Source organism: Lepidochelys kempii, chromosome 1, assembly GCF_965140265.1.
Source record: "Lepidochelys kempii isolate rLepKem1 chromosome 1, rLepKem1.hap2, whole genome shotgun sequence".
NCBI classification, from domain to species: Eukaryota; Metazoa; Chordata; order Testudines; family Cheloniidae; genus Lepidochelys; species Lepidochelys kempii.
In genome coordinates this window covers 216,775,245-216,791,933 of record NC_133256.1, presented here as the reverse complement: position 1 = coordinate 216,791,933, position 16,689 = coordinate 216,775,245, and the positions used below count along the sequence as shown (strand labels likewise).

General features: G+C 47.0%; 1 long non-coding RNA gene across 2 annotated transcripts in view; it reads right to left on the bottom strand.

Moving 5' to 3' along the window:
- Positions 1-558: 558 nt before the first annotated feature.
- The window catches only part of LOC140899029 (uncharacterized), a 31,958-nt gene continuing 15,827 nt past the window's right edge, over positions 559-16,689 (bottom strand). For both annotated transcript variants that reach the window (XR_012155200.1, XR_012155199.1), the window contains exon 3: positions 559-2,228. This is a non-coding gene — a long non-coding RNA (uncharacterized lncRNA). The remainder of the gene's footprint in view (positions 2,229-16,689) is intronic.

Sequence of the window (16,689 nt, the reverse complement as noted above, 5' to 3'; positions counted from 1 at the left end):
CACTGAAGTTCCCTAGCCACAGCCTGGTTAATCACAGTGAAAGAATTACAGGCACAGTGGAAAGTTAAAAATGGAAAGCTGATTTTTTTATTTTAGAAAACTGCAGAACACTTGGGTTTGGGGTGGGTGACAGTGGAGGGCTGCTAGCAGTAGCTGTGCTACAAAAGATTTTTCTACAATTTCAGGCCTTTCCAATTTTGGAGGACATAATAGTTCTTGTGGTGCCTGATTTGGCAAAGGAGATGTTATTCCAAGCTGCTGGGGGGAAACCTGCAGTTTGTGCAACAGACGTATTCAAATGTATAGTAACTGAACAGCACATCTATGAGTGGAATAGGCTGGTCAGCTACCAAGGTGGTCGTGGAAAATATGCCCTTCCCTGAAATATGATTAACTATGTGAAGTTCCTGCTTCAGGAAAAGCTTCAGCTATTAGCACCCAGGATTAAGTCAGAATTTCATGAGGGAATCAAGAGGATGCTGTGTTAGATTCCACATGGTGTAGCCTGTTATGACAGCATGCAAACACGCAGAAATTCACAGCCTTCCTCCTCCCAACCCCCAGCATATTTCCCCTTCCTCCTCACCACCCCCAGAAAATTTCAAACCACAGTCATATTTGGGACACATTATTTTGTCATCTATGGACCGCACTGACTAAAATGAACTAGATTTGTGAATGGAACACATTTCCTCAAACATTCACAGAGTTCACTGTTTCCAGGCAGCTCGATAGACTGTAGAATGGTTACAGAGTGGCGTACTTACAGGCATGGCAATGTAAGGTTATTGTTTTTAAGAAATAGGAATGGCCGAGCAAAAATCTCTGCCTTTCCCGTAAAAATACACTTTAAAGTTGTTCTTTATTGTTTGCATGTCCTGGTCGCTATTTTGAACTCCATGTGATGGCGGTGGTTGGGTGGAAGAGCCATACCGCTGGCATATAATCCGCCACTAGCGGATATAGGCTGCTAGCTGGGGTTCTCATAACTTTTGCATTGATCACATTACTGTATTAATAAACATGAAAATGGAGCCAGAAACTTACTGGGGCTTAGGAACAGCTTTGGTCCCATGTGTGCCTGCAGCAGGCTCCGCCGCGGGCTGCTCCTTGGGGAGTACATCAGCCCGTATGAGTACGTACCCAGAATGCACTGCTGCTGCTCCTGTGCCAAAGTCTGCTCTGGAACTGGTCTCAGCAACAGAGTGACTTCATTGTCCCCACTTGGAGACTGCTGCAGGTTCCTGTCATTCCCTATGGTGGATTCTGAAGACAGTGGGGCCCCATCCCAGCTGACCAGGTCATCATGCAGTACTGTTGGCTCCATGCTCAGTGCAGTGCCCGGTGACCAGACTCCTCACAACACACATGATTTTGACGAGTTGCCCAAGGTGTGGTTCTGGCCGTTGGGTTTCCGGTACTTGCTCTTGAGCCATTTAAGCCACGCCCTTGCACTGGGTACTGGTTGGGTAAATGTGCAAAGCTGCCAGCTTCTTCCCTATTTGCTAATATGCGCAGTCATTCCTAGTACTCTTACTTAAGTCCACAGTTTTGCTAGCCTTGCATCAGAGATTTACCAAAATCAGGCTGTGCCCCCATGTCCGCCAAAGCAGCGTGTTTTGCAAAAGGCTTGTTCTGTTCAGTCTCCATTGCAAACACTGATGGTGTGTTTTCAGCTCGATGGTCAGAAGATAATGGAAGGGTTAACGCTAACTCAGAGAGTTGCTGCAGTACACCAAGGGTGGTTGCTTCTGTTTTGAATAGAGTAGATTCAAGATTCTTGGGATAGAGAGGACAAAGGAAGTTGGCCCATGGGATTGTGGGATACTTTTTGGTGGCCTTCCAGGTCCAGGATCTGAGTCAAGCGAGGCTATTCTGCACTGCAAAGCAATAGGGCTTGAACCTTAGGTTAAGACTTGACTTGTGCTCAGACCCTGCAGCCCTGCAGGCTTCTGAGACCCTGGGTCCGAGCCCTGTGTTAGTGCCACTTGAATGGACAGAAGGGGTGTTAGGCTGGAGGCTGAGTCCAGGGTTCCATTGCAGTGCAGACATACCCAGAGAATGCTCTTCATTCTTTCTTTTAACACATAAGGATACAACAACAAGTCAGATGACTCTTGGCTCATGATGTTTTTACAGCTTGTCATTGTGCTGCAGTTCATGGCCACTCAGAACTTTGCAGGAACAGCAGCCGCCACAGATCTTCCTCCTATAAGTGATCACTAGAGCTAAAGGAGAATCATCATTAGATGTAAGCAGTATAGGGCCTCTGAGACATAGGTAAGCAGTTCTGATTCCATCTATTGTAAAGCAGCGTCACTCTCTCACACACACTAGAGAGTGTAATATATATATTTATTTTCCAATGTATAGGACATGTACCCGTTGTATAGATGTGATGCATTTACAATTCAAAAAGATCAATTAATTAACCACACCTTGGCTACAATAGCCGCCATTTGACTAAAACTCCCCTGATATTCAGCAGTCCTCAGTCTTACCTTCCTCCCATCTTCCTTAGTGGATGCCTGAGTTAATAGACAGGCTTATAACCAAGTCCAGAAGTCAACATAGACTATGGCTGTGTCACTCTGGTAAAGGGAGAGATGTCCAGAGAGTGGCCTCCCATCACTTATAATGATGCAATTTTTCCCTAACCTTTTGGAAGGGGCCATCAGGGGAGGTGTGAGCTGTTGGAATGGAAGCCCCAGCCTTGGTTTCTATAATTAGGCAACCTGCTAACTCTTCATCCCATACTGGCCTGTCTTCAGGGAGTCTCCAGGATGCTTTTTTGCAGTTATTCAGTCTGACCTAGCCCTTTCCTATCTAAATATTACATGGCACAGATTTCTACCCAGAATCCTTTGCATTCATGCTTGCACACTGAAACCTCATTATTCTCTGGTCTCCCTTCTGTCCTGTCCTCCCAGGTTCTGTGTAATTAGCAACCAATCTTCTCCTGGATCCCGGACACCCCTTATCTGTGTCTAGGCGGGGGAAAAATGCTTTGTTATTCTACAAAACCCCATATCTTTGACTTTGAAGCAGAAATGATAAAAGCCTGGGAATGAAAAATAAGCAAAGATTCACACACAAAGAGTGAAGTACTGAAGTGGAAAGAGTGAAAGGATTCCCTTAAGTCTGGATGAAACAACACCCTGCAGGTGGAAGGGAGAATCATAGAAGAATAGGGTTGGAAGAGACCTCAGGAAGTCATGTAGTCCAATCCCCTGCTCAAAGCTGGGCCAATCCCCAACTAAATCATCCCATGAAGATAGGCCATGTTTGTACCCTGCCTGGGGAGGTGGAGAAGTAGCAGCCCCATCACAAGGGAGGGGCCACTGATGTGATTTGGGAAGAGAAAGACACAGAGAGAAGAGAAACTCAGAGAGACAGTGAGTCCGAAGCTGACAGAGATAAAGAGGTGGGAAGAGACAGAAACTCAGGCCGGCTCTACACTACAGAGTTAGGTTGATACAAGGCAGCTTACATCAACCTAACTGTGTAAGAATCTACACTACAATGTTGCTCCCACCAATATAACTTGCCCGTTATGCCAACTTAATAACTTCACCCCCATGAGAGGTGTAGCACATAGGTCAACATAGTCGGGTGACACAGTGTCAGTGCAGACGTTGCGTTACTTACGGCAACGTTAGTGGCCTTCACTAGGTTACCCACAATACCTCACTGTGACCGCTCTGGTCAGCGTTTTGAACTCTGCTGCCCGGCGGCCAGGTAAACAGGTACATGCCCCAACCCTTTTAAAGGCCGACAAATTTTTGAAATTCCATTTCCTGTTTGCTTGGCGTGGAGAGCTCACATAGCAACTGCCCAACTGACCATGCCGGCTCCACCCAGCAAGCGCGCTCCTGCCTGGAGTACACAGCAGGTGGTCGATCTCCTGGGCCTGTGGGGAGAAGAGGCTATGCAGGCACAGCTCTGAAACTGTCTCATCTATGAGCAGATTGCTCAGAGCAGGGGGGAGAAGGGCTACAAGGGGGACACACATCAGGGCTGCGTGAACGTCAAGGAGCTGTGGCAAGCAAACCAGAAGGCAAAAGAGGCGAATGGTCACTCTGGTGCCGAGCTGCAGACATGCCACTTCTCCAAGGAGCTGCATGTCATTCTTGGGGGCAACCCCACCACACCACCCCTGAGGGTCCCATGGGTACTTTGCAGGATCTGGAGTCACAGGCCACCACAGTGAACCGGGTGTTGGACAAGGAACAAGAGAAGGAGAATTGGGGACAGGTGACCAGGGGATCCAGTGGTGCTGTGACCCATTTTGACTCTGAGCAGTTCAATGAGTCCCAGAAGTCCAGGGATGGCAAGCCTGATGCAGGGGAAGAAACCTCTAGTAAGTATGTAGTTTGCTTTGACATTGCAGGGACACATCTGTTCATTTACTCTTTTTCAGTCACCCTGCAAGAGGTAGTGAATAACCAACAGAGGTAGAGTTGCTATCTGCTTCTCAACAGTTAGGCAGAGGGAGCCCTGAAGAACAGTTTGTTTATGTGCACTGGGATGTCCTGTGAATCCTCCACAGAGATCTTGAGGAAGCTTTCCTGGAGGCAGTCTGCAATCCTCTGCCAAAGGTTTCTGGGGAGGGCTGCCCTATTTCTTCTGCCACAGTAGGATGCTTTCCCACACCACTCAGCAATTACTTCAGCAGGCACCACTGCAGTACACAGGGTAGCACCATACACACTCGGTCTGCCCCGGATGGGTGCAGGAGCTGTTCCCTTTCAGCCTCTGTTACCCTCTGGAGTGAGATATCAGCTAATGTCACCACTGCCTGTGGAAAACTGTGCCAGTATTCAGTTCAATTGCTCTATCTGCACATAGTCATGCCCATGAGTTCCCCCCAAGTATTCTGCCAGCTCGCCCCCTCATCCCCTGGGCCATCATTACTATGGCTGGGAATGCCACTGTGCTCTATGAATCCCAAGCAGAAGTGAGAATGTAGGGCTTGTAACTTGTGTGATCAAGCGGAGTGAATGCACTCACAATAGTATCTCCGCCCACTGTTTCTTTCGCAGCTGCAAAAGTGGTCTTGAGGGTCTCTCCATCCACACCAGTGGAGTGGCTCAGCCAGAAAAGAAGAAAGAAGAGGACAAGGGAAGACATGTTCCAGGAGATCTTGAGCCTCGGTGCTTTGGATACTGAGCAGAGGGCTTGGAGGATGATGCTTGAGGACACAATGGACAGGGATAGTGAAGACAGGAGAAACAGGCAGCAAGAGATTATAACACTTCTCAGGGAGCAAACAGACATGCTGCAGTCTGACTGATCTTCAGGCTCAACAGATCTGTGCTTGCCTCCCCCTGCAGGGCACAGAGAACTGCATTCCAGGACCTCCCTACACACTCCTTCCTTTACTACATGGCATCCGGGGCCAGTGCCATACCCCTACCACTCCACCCTGGGGGAAGAGTACAGACAATCACAGCTGCACATACACCAACTGTGTCTCACAGGTCAGTGTATGTGTGTTTGTGAAATGGAAATGACTGTTCTTTCCCCTTCAGAGGTTCTTTTCCCTGTATTTATAAAGTTTCATTCAGTTATAAATACGTCTGTTTTCACAGGTTTGGAATAAAAGTCTATTAGTTCATACTATATGCTGGCTGGGGCTGACATCATTCACAGATAATAGTAATGGGGCTGTTGCAATGTTCTATTTCTACATACACAGCACTCATTACAAGGCTCATACCATGGTGAAAAACAAAACAAAACGATGCCAGGCACAGCACAGCAACACACATTACTGTGTCTCATTGTTAAAATGGCCTTTCAAAGCCTCACTGAGCTGTATAATTCCCTGTTGAGCTCTTTGTATAGCCCTAGTATCCAGCTGCTCAAAATCAGCAGACAGCCATTCCACCTCCACCCTAGCAGAAATGTCTCCCTCTTTGCTTCATAGATATTATGAAGTGCACAGCAGGCAACTATGACCATAGGGATATTTTTTTCACTGAGGCCTTAACTTATGAGTAGGCAGTGCCAGCGACCTTTCAGATGTCCAAAGGCACATTCAGGTATCATTCTGCACCTGCTGAGCCTGTTGTTGAAGCACCCCTCGCTGCTGTCAAAGGGGCAGGTGTACAGCTTCATGGGCTATGGGAGCAAGGTGTAGGCTGAGTCTCTGAGGACCACTATGAATGATCCTTGCTGGGATTCTATACTATGAAGAACTGGAAGAACATTCAGAAAGGGACATTTAAATTAGAGATTAGGAAAAACTTTCTAACTCTAAGGATAGGTAAGCACTGGAATAGGCTTCCAAGGGAGGTTGTGCTATTCCCATCACTGGATGTTTTAAGAACAGTTTAGACAAACACCTGTCATCAGGGATGGTCTAGGTTTACTTGGTCCTGTCTCAACGCAAGGGACTAGACAACCTCTCAAGGTCCCTTCCAACCCTTCTTTTCTATGATTTTGCAAGGGATAGGTAGACAACAGGATGGTGTGCGGTCTTCCCAGAGCTAAGATACAAGACATCACTATGAGATTGGATAGGCTTCTGAAATCAATGGGCAAGGATCTGCCACTGATGGTTCATAATCAGCTCTAATGATACTGTATTGCAGGATCTCTCTCAGACAATAAAGGACTTCAGGGAACTCAGAAGCATGCTGAAGTAGTACGTCCAGTGGATCTTCTCAGAGATCCTTCCTGTTCTGTGAGCGAAGGAAGACAGAAGCAGAAGATTCTGAAAGTGAACCATTAGTGTGCGTTTGAGGGTTTGGGTTTTGTGGAACACACCCCACAGAAGGTGGACCAGAGGGGCTGTATAGTTTGGATGGTCTCCATTTCAGTAGAAGGGGGACCAATCTTCTTGGGGACAGGCTGGCTAGCGTAGTCAGGAGAAGTAATAATGAAAAGGGAGGGTAAAAAGAGAGAAGAAATGAGCATTTAGCATAAAATCAAGATGTTGAGAACAAAATTAATCAAGGAACCAAAGGACATGGAGAAGAAATTCTTTAATTGCCTATACACTAATGCTAAGAGCCCGATTAACAGACAAGAGGAATTGGAATTGCTCATTTATAATCATAAATTTGATCTAGTTGGTATTACTGAAACATGGTGGGATGAGTTACATGACTGGAATGTTAAAATCAATGGTTATAACATATAGGAAGGATTAAGTGGGCAAAAGGAGTGGGGGGACTGTCACTCTGTCAACAATGGCATTACCTATTTGAGTCACTGACAACTTGGAAGAAAAATGATCTTCTGGATCAATGCTTATGGATCAATGTCCTAATAGATAAAGCACAAGCAGGGTATTAATTGGTGGTATAGATTACCAAATCACAATAGGAAACTGGATGACTGGCTTCTTAAGCAACTCTCTATAATGTGCTGGAGGGGGTGGGGGAAGCTGCATGATCACGGGGGACTTCACTTTGAGTGACATATGCTGCCAATACTAAAACATCTTTGAAATTGTAAATTATAGAAGACAATTTCCGAATTAAAAAAAAAAAAAAAAGAGTGTTGTAAACAACATTGGGGAATTCTTTACTAGAGCTTGTCTTAGCAGATAAAGACCTGATCACGGAACTAAAAATTTATGGTAGCTTAGGTATAAATGACTACAACTTGTTCACATTTGTAAAGTACAAACCGAGTGAAGTTCAAACCAGTAATATATACACACTTGCTGCTTTAAGTGGGAAAATTTCACAATGTTCAAGGCAATTATGAACAAAAACAACTGGAAGGAAGAATTTGAATGGGAAAATGTGAGTAATTGGAAAACTTTTAAGAACACTTTACTTGATGCTCAAAAAGCCAGAATCAAGAAAAGAAAAGGAGTACTTGTGGCACCATAGTGACTAACCAATTTATTTGAGCATAAGCTTTTGTGAGCTACAGCTCACTTCATCGGATGCATACTGTGGAAAGTATAGAAGATCTTTTTATACGCACAAAAGCATGAAAAAATGGGTGTTTACCACTACAAAAGGTTTTCTCTCCCCCCACCCCACTCTCCTGCTGGTAATAGCTTATTTAAAGTGATCACTCTCCTTACAATGTGTATGATGATCAAGGTGGGCCATTTCCAGCACAAATCCAGGGTTTAACAAGAACGTCCGGGGGGGGGGGTAGGAAAAAAACAAGGGGAAATAGCCACTCCCAGTCTCTATTCAAGCCTATTTCCCCTTGGTTTTTTTCCTCCCCTTCCTCCCCCCCCCACCTCCCCGGATGTTCAGACCGGAAATAAGGCATGTTTTTCTTTTTTTAAATAGTGAGGGTAATAAATCATTGGAACAATTTACCAAGGGTTGTGGTGGATTCTCCATCACTGGTCATTTTAAAATTTAGATTGGATTTTTTTATTCAAAAGAAGTTACTTTGAGAGAGAAATATTTATTATTCCTGGGCAGAAGGGCAAAGGACCAGATTTTCAAAGTTATTAGGCATCTGTCTCCAACTGAAATTATGCAGTGTTGCAGCCATGTTGGTCCCAGGATCTGAGAGAGATAGGGTAGGCGAGGTTATATCTTTTATTTGATCAAGTTCTGTTGGTGGACGGGATAAGCTTTCGAGCTACAAAGTGCTCTTCCTCAGGAAGAGGTGAAACTGAGGAAAAGCTTTGTGTAGCTCGAAAGCTTGTCCCTTTCACTGACAGAAGTTGGTCCAGTAAAAGATGTGACCTCACCCACCTTTTCTCTCTGTTGAAATTAATGGGAGTTAGATGCCCAAATATCTTTGGGAATCTAGGCCAGAAATCTTAGTGCTAACATCTAACAAGGTCCATGAGCTGAAGAGCCACTCTGAAGTAGTTACAAATGTGTTACATGCCTGACAGCAGAATCTTTGTTGAAAATGGAGAAAATAAAGCCACTTGACTGCCTCAGTCTGGAGGGGTGGGAACCTGACAGACAAGAGGAAGTGGTGTGTACAGGGCTTCCTAATTTTCCTGGAAGTATGTAGTATTGCAGAGAAACCAGAGAGGGTGAAATGCTTCACACTGCTCCAGGTGGTAGGCCAGGAGGCACTGGGCACATACAGTACACTCTGGTGGCTCTTCTCACAGCTGGGACCGGCATTACTTCTGCTTTCACTGTTTGAGAGAGTGGAGCAGGAAACCACAGTGGCAGCAGCATACAAAAACAATCTCAGCAGGTGTCAGATTGCTGATTGAACACTGTAGAGATGGTGTGCAATCTTTTGCCATCATTTGGTTGCTATGAGAGCACTGTCTCCATGGCAACCCCTCAGCTGAGGCATCCCTTGGGGATAAGAGTGGGGAAGGAGAGAGCATATATTAGAGAAAGGGTGGCAGACACAGAAAGGGTGGGATAGAGGAAGTTGAGAATTCATTCTTGATTACATTTGAGATCCAGCAGCCGAGATCCAGCAGCCAAAGGTAGCACATGGTCTAGGTCACTTCCCTCCTTTCTCTTACACCACAGCACCCCCAGACATTTCATACACAGGACAAGAGCTTTTGTTCAATCCCTCTTGTAGGCAGGGCTTCCAGGACAGTGACCTGGGTTCAATCTTGAGGGTTTCCCTTTGTTGGGCCTCCTTCTCTCCTGGAAGTGGGGATAATATCTCCAAGGCCTGGCCTTCCTTCATCTTTAGGAAACAGTTGTAGAAAGAGAAAGGCAAGGAGTTGGCATGGTGGGCTCCTTATGCCTACAGCCTTGGGGGATGGGAGAGGAGCTCTTGGAAGGAGAGTGCTGCAGGATCCTGTGGCTGGCTCTGCTGATGTGGAGGTATTGGGGTAGGTACTGCTTTCCCCCTCCATCCAGATTTCCTGGCAGAGAAATGGCCAAGGCATGAAATACATGGGCTATTTAGAGGTTGGAAACTGAGCTGGTGATGAGTGAGGATAAGTCCTGAGGGGACCTCAGCATCACAGCTGATGGGCATGGGGGAGCCAAGGATTCCAGAGTGGGAGGGAAGCACTGGAGGAGAATATGGGGGGGGAATTTTATATCAAAGGTAATTAATATAACAGCTGAAGAGAATGTCAAGGGGGGGGGGGCTGAGGATGAGGATTTCTGTGTGCATCAGTGGTGGTGGGGGGCAGTGTTCCATTACAGAGGGATGAAGGAGAATATCTTGGGTGCACCATGGAATGGAGTACATCAGACAGAGAGAGGTATGAGAAAGCATGTAGAGAAGGAATGCACCAGAGAAGGGCTCAGGGGAACAGCCTTGCTGGAGAATCAATCCAGATTGGGAAGGGGTCAAAAGTGCCTGGAGTGAGCAGATCAGGAGAGCATGAGAGAAAGGGTATTAGGGGGAATGCATCAGAGGAGGCCAGGTGAACACTAGTGTGAGATGGGGGGGCAATCAGATACGGCTGGGGGATAGGATATTTATCAGGGAGAGTTGTAGGAGAACCAGAGAGAGGAATAGGGGTGCATTTATCTCCTCTACCCTCCCATCCCTCCTTAACTTTGGCTTTCCTCTTTTGGCTTCAAAAGATTTCCCCTGCAGTCTATACCAGCCTCATGCTCCCCTTCCTAGAAGCTGACCCTATACCCAGTCATGTGTATGATGGGAAGGTGTCCCCAACAGACCTTTGGTTTCTGTCTGTATAAAGTTACCCTGGCTGGGATCCCTTGGCCTCTCACACCTAAACTCAGCACGGGCTGGAAGAGACTTCACATCAGCTGGTCATATGATGTAAAGGAAAAGGATGGACTTGGAGAGGCGGGAGGGAGGTCTGATGGCTCCCAGGGAACATGAACACAGGTTTCTGCCAAGGGACTGGGGTATCTGCTACTTACTTCTGTGTGGAAATGTGTGTGCATCTTGGTAGCTTTCTAAACTAGGGGGAAAAAAAAGAAGGGATCAAAGGTGCCCCTTCTCCCTCCCTGACAGTGTTAAAAGCTGATGTCACACTGGAGCAAGTGGAGTTCAATGCTGGTGTAGCACAGGCTGCTAGGCATCTGGAAGGATGAGGCTGCTGACCTACTAAGGATTATTGGACTCAGATGACCCTATCCTTGGGCAAGTGTTTAACAGTTTTTGAAGTGGGGCCAGCGAGCACAGAAAAGACAGAAAAGATTAGGGACAGAAAAGATCTAGAGCATTTGATCACATCTTCATTCACTCCTCCCCTGGGATCAAGGCAGGATTTTTCCTTCCCAACAATCCATTTTCCAGAGCTTTGTCTAGTTCTAATTGTCAAAAAGGGAGACTAGGCCACAGTCTAGTAGATCCTCACCAGTAGGATACATTTCCGATATCTGTTCCTCTCCATTCCCCTCCCCAGTTTCAATTTATTACTCCTTGTTGTTGCCCATCAACAACAGTATAGGGGCTATGACACACAGTTGAACAGTTCTGATTCCATACAGTAGAAAACAGTAATACACACACTAGCCTGTTCATAACAGTAGTTATGTTGTGGGCAGCAGTCTCCATTGTGCTATGCCTATCTTTATCTGGTGAATGTCTCCAGCCCAGTCAGCCTTTCCATCGGTTTCCTTCCCATCTATCTAAATAGTCTGATTGTTATGTTAGTGGGCCCCAGCCACCTAAACACCATAAAAAAAAAAACCTAGGCACAAATGTGCAGTATGCTTTTTATAGTTATTTCTTGCTTCTGCTGTGCCCATATACTGGCTGTAGAGTGGGCAGGGTATGACACGTTCATATTCCACTAATATTGCAACCTGCAAATCCCTGACATGCAAGCTGAGGTCCGTTATCTGAAACTACACTTTCTGGGCTTCCAACCATTTATGCTTTGAAACATTCAATGTTAGAGGCTGCTATTGATACAAGTATGGGAACTTGGGGCCTAGACAGAGTGTGAGCCACATTAAAATTATGTGATATAATAGATCTATGATATATGGAAATAGATCTATTTCCCAGTAACTACAATATTAGTCACTGTGACAAGGCTGACTGTTCATTGTGCAAAGGAGGATTAAAAATAGCTTGTGGGGATGCCATGGTCTAGCACTCAGGAGCATTGGAATCAATTCCTAGCTTTACAACAGACTTCCTCTGTGACCCCAGGCAAACCACTTAATCTCTATTGGCCTCAGGTCCACTTCAGCAAAACAGATATAATTATAATTCCTTTCCCTTGTCCATTTAGGTTGCAAGCTTTTCAGGGCAAGTTTCTTACTATGTGTGTATACAGTTGTTATTACGATGTGATTCTGATCTCAGCTGCGGGCTCTAGGAGCTACTGTAATGCTATCAATAATCCATGTCTAGCTTGCTCCAAGGTCTATGAGATATGTCAAGAATGGTTCCTTGTGTTGGTTGGTGTAATGTCCTGGGGAAGGTTCCACTTCAGCTTCCCAGAAAAAAAAAAACAAAAAAACTTGGGAACAAATAAAGGAGCAGCTGCCTCAGAGAATCTATCCCAGATCTTACATTGCAGATCCGGCACTCATTTATGAAGTCTTTGGCTTTGCTGCTCTTGCTAGGCAAATACAGCACTTCTCAGGCCCTTGCATGGTAGGCAGGCTTCAGGAGCTGTGTGACCAAAGTGCACGGGGTTTAGCATTTCAGGACACACAGCTTTAAGAATTATGATTCGATTGCCTTTACAAATGTAAGGGGACTGTTACCCCCTTACTAACATTCAGTGGGGGTGTTTTGGTTGGCTAGCTCCCAGTACTAAAAGGGGGAAGGGTCGATGGGGAATCAGGACCCTGAGACTGACAGCCCCCAGGTACACTGGGGAGAGGCCAATGCTCCAGGTCAGCCTGAATGACAGGGTGGGCAGGCTAATCAGAGAGTCAGGAGGCCAGGGAGGTCCCATCCTCTGTGTGAGCTGGATTTGCCTGGGTCAGACAGAGTGGGGCCGAGCTAAGGAGAAAGCAGGGGCCCAAACTGAGCTGTGCCAGATCCAGAGAGAGCGGACCCTGTCCTGGGAGGAGAGCTGCAGCCCCAAAGCCAGAGGCACAGCCCAGAGAGAGCAGACTTGCCCTGGGAGCAGAGCTGCAGCAACCAGAGCCAGAGGAGCAGCCCAGGAAGCAGGTCAGTGCTGGGAGCAGAGTCACAGAAGCAGCGTGCAGAGCAGACCTGTCCTGGGAGCAGAGCTGCAGGAGGCAGAGGCAGAGGGGCCAAAGAAGCAGCCCAGGGAGCTGGAGGCAGCAGTAGCGCTGAGACTGAGTGGTGGAGCTGGAGCAGTCCGGAGCTGGGTGCAGTGAGCAGCTGGGGAGAGTGAGGGGGACCCTGGGCAGCGGGCCCAGCACAGGGAGACGCCTCAGCCAAGAGGCTCTGCAGGCCATGCTTGGATCATAACCCTGACAGGGCGGGGGCGACACTAGGAAGAAGGGTCCTATCACTTAGAGCCTGAGAGTGTGTGGCCACCACCAGAGCAAGAGTCCAACCCACAGCATCCTTGCAGCACAACCAGGGCCTGAGAAGAAGGCCTGGGACTTACAAGGAACAGACTGAACTGTCCTGACATTCCAGAGACACTGTTTGTGATGTTCCTTGCCACAGAGCAGGTTGATGTGTTTCCTTTCACTTTTCCCATTTTTCCTTATTCTTTTTAAAGAAAATTGTTGATTAAATAACTTGCATTTGCTTTAACTTGTGTGTAATGGTCAGAGAGGTGCTCAGAGCAGAGAAAGTACCTTGGAGTGGGGACACCCTAGCCCCTGTCCTAGGTGACCACAGCAGGGTTGGGGGTCAAGCCCCCCAGGAATCCTGGGCCCAGCCTTGTTGGGGTTACGAGGACTCTGCCAGACAGGAGAGTGGAAGGGGAGCCCTCAAGGGTCAGGGAGGCCACTGGGTAAAGGAAGTGGGAGCGAGGACTCAGATCCTTTCGCTAGCCCACTTCACCGGGGTAGTGCAGAAGCCAGGAAAGTTCCCCACAAGAGCAGGACTATTCCCCCGCTTACATAGAGAACTATTTTGCACGATCAGCTCTTCTCTCAATGTCCACTATTCATGAAAGTCCAGTGGTACTGTGTAGCAAGGTTAGCCAGGGCTCATCTTTCTCTGGGGCAGCAGGGAACCACACTGCCTCACTAAATTGGGGAATAAATAGGTCTTGCGGGGAATTAGTCCAGCTGCAGGAGTCATCCTCTGTGGCCTTTGTGAAGGTAGAAATAACACAGTAAGCCCAGGCCCTAGGTCAGGGCAGGGCAATGGTGAGTCAGGCGCACAGGCAGGGGCTGAGCTGTAACAGTAGGTTCCAAAGGGCCTGGCAGAGGGGGAGGCTGCCACCTGAGGGTTGGGTGGCAGGGGGACGCAGGCCCTCCCACTCCACTGAGTCCCAGCCCGGGGCCCTAGGAGTAGCAGAAGACCCGCTGCGGAGTCAGTGGGGATACTGGTCGCAACACACTGACATGGGCTCTGGGAGTGCTGCAGCCAGATTAGGGTCAGCTGCCACCAGGCTACTTTCAGACTCCCCCTCTTGAGGTACCTGGGTCAGGGTGGTGTCCTCAGAGGGGTCCAGCACCATGGGGTCCTCGGGATAGCTAGCACAGGGCAGGCTGGGCCAGTCCTCAGGTTTTCCACAGGCCACTGGGGTTTCCCAATCATGAGCTAGGCTGGAGGCATCTGGCCTCCCCAGTGGCTGCTCTCCCAGTGAGCCCTGAGGTTGGGCCTTTATACTTCTGGGGCAATGCCTGACCCTCTGGGGGGCGGGCTTAGAGCTCCCTGGCTCCGCCCATGCTGGTGTCCAGAGGGATTGTTTAGTCTGCGGAAGAGAAGAATGAGGGGGGATTTGATAGCTGCTTTCAACTACCTGAGAGGTGGTTCCAGAGAGGATGGTTCTAGACTATTCTCAGTGGTGGAAGAGGACAGGACAAGGAGTAATGGTCTCAAGTTGCAGTGGGGGAGGTTTAGGTTGGATATTAGGAAAAACTTTTTCACTAGGAGGGTGGTGAAACACTGGAATGCGTTGCCTAGGGAGGTGGTGGAATCTCCTTCCTTAGAAGTTTTTAAGGTCAGGCTTGACCAAGCCCTGGCTGGGATGATTTAATTGGGGATGGGTCCTGCTTTTGAGCAGGGGGTTGGACTAGATGACCTCCTGAGGTCCCTTCCAACCCTGATATTCTATGATTCTATGATTCTATGACTTGTCTCTCTCTGGGGCGGCGGGGAACCAGACTACCTCACTACACACCTCTTCTTCAAAGACTCCATAAATGAGTGCAGGATCTGCAGTGTAAGATATGGGATAGATTCTGTGAGCTGCTCCTTTCTTTGTTCCCAAGTTTTTTTCCAGGAAGCTGAAGGGAACCTGTGATGGGTTTCACCCCCTGGGATGTCACCTGATGTGCTGGGACACCACTGAGTCAGACTATTCTGCCAGCATGGGCCCCCTTTCATCTGGTCTTGCTAGGTTAGGCTCCCCAGCCTTTTCCATCCAAGCACACAGGCAGGGCCATACCCAGCTGCACAGAGAGACAGAGGTCCGCTCTTGAAAGGCTCAGCTTAAAGGGCTTGCCACAGCACCCAGATGTTCATCCTCCCTTGGAGTACAAAAATTATGAAATTTGACTCTTCCTTCAGTGTGGAAGAGGGTATGCACAACTTCTTGCCCCCTGATTAGAAATCACATAAACTGGGTTATATTATAAACCAGAAATAAATTTATTAACTATTACAAGTGTATTTTAAGTAGTTAAGGAGGTAGCAGACAGAACAAGGCAGATTTCTAAGAAAATTAAAAAGAGCACACAAACTAAGCTTAATACACTAAAGAAACTGGTTACATGTAAGCTTCTCATGGAAAAGTACAGAATTCAAGATGGGTTCCAGTATCAGGTGACATGGTCACATGCCTCTGTAGGGCTCCTGTAGCCATTCTTCACAGGCTGACCCACGCATTCACAGGAAGACTAAGCTCTTTTACAGTCCACTGTCTCTTGCTGATGGGCCATCAGCACTGTCCAGCTTTTTCATTGTTGTACCCTGAATGTGACGTTATGAGTGTAATATAATATCTCATTGGAAGGGGACACAGGGCCAGAAAGAGTTAATTAACTCCCAAACTAACCTGACCCATGGCCGAACTTTAAAGACTTGTTAGGAAGAGATGTAAATGAATAGAGCTTTGAAATGCAGCCTGCATTGTTAGAGATAGAAGAGTAGCTGTTTGCTCAGGTCTTGTGATGTGAGCAAACAAGTCTTGTCTATGGCTATAGCTTTGAGTCAAAGATTAAAAAAAAAAGGAGTATTAGTATTTAGGAAGACACTTGAGTGAAACAGTATTATTGTCTATATGTCTCTTTGAAGGTTGTGGTAACCTGCAGCTGAACTATTTAATGGATAAATTATCCTGTGCTAATTGCCATGATGTTTGGGAGAAGTAAAGTTAAGCCTGTTGTTTTCTCAGGCAAAAGCTGCTGCAAATGTATAAAAACCCTGGGACACGATCCTTCTTCATCTCAGATCTGCTTTGGGTTTGAAGAAGGGGAAACCCTAAGCCACAAGAATTGAGATCCCCAGTCATTGACTGGAGTCACCCTGAATATGGACATTGGACTATAACCTCTGGACTATTTCTAAAAGGACTTTTGGCAACTACAAGCTCATCTCTGCTATGGATCTGGACCTCAAGAATTGAATTCAAGTCTGTCTGGATATTGATCTTTTAACCAACACACTCTCTCTTTTCTTTTTTTAATACATTTTAGTTTAGTTAATAAGAATTGATTGTAAGCGTGTATTTGGGGTAAGATCTAAGTTATTATTTTACCTGGGTCTGGGGCTTGGTCCTTTGGG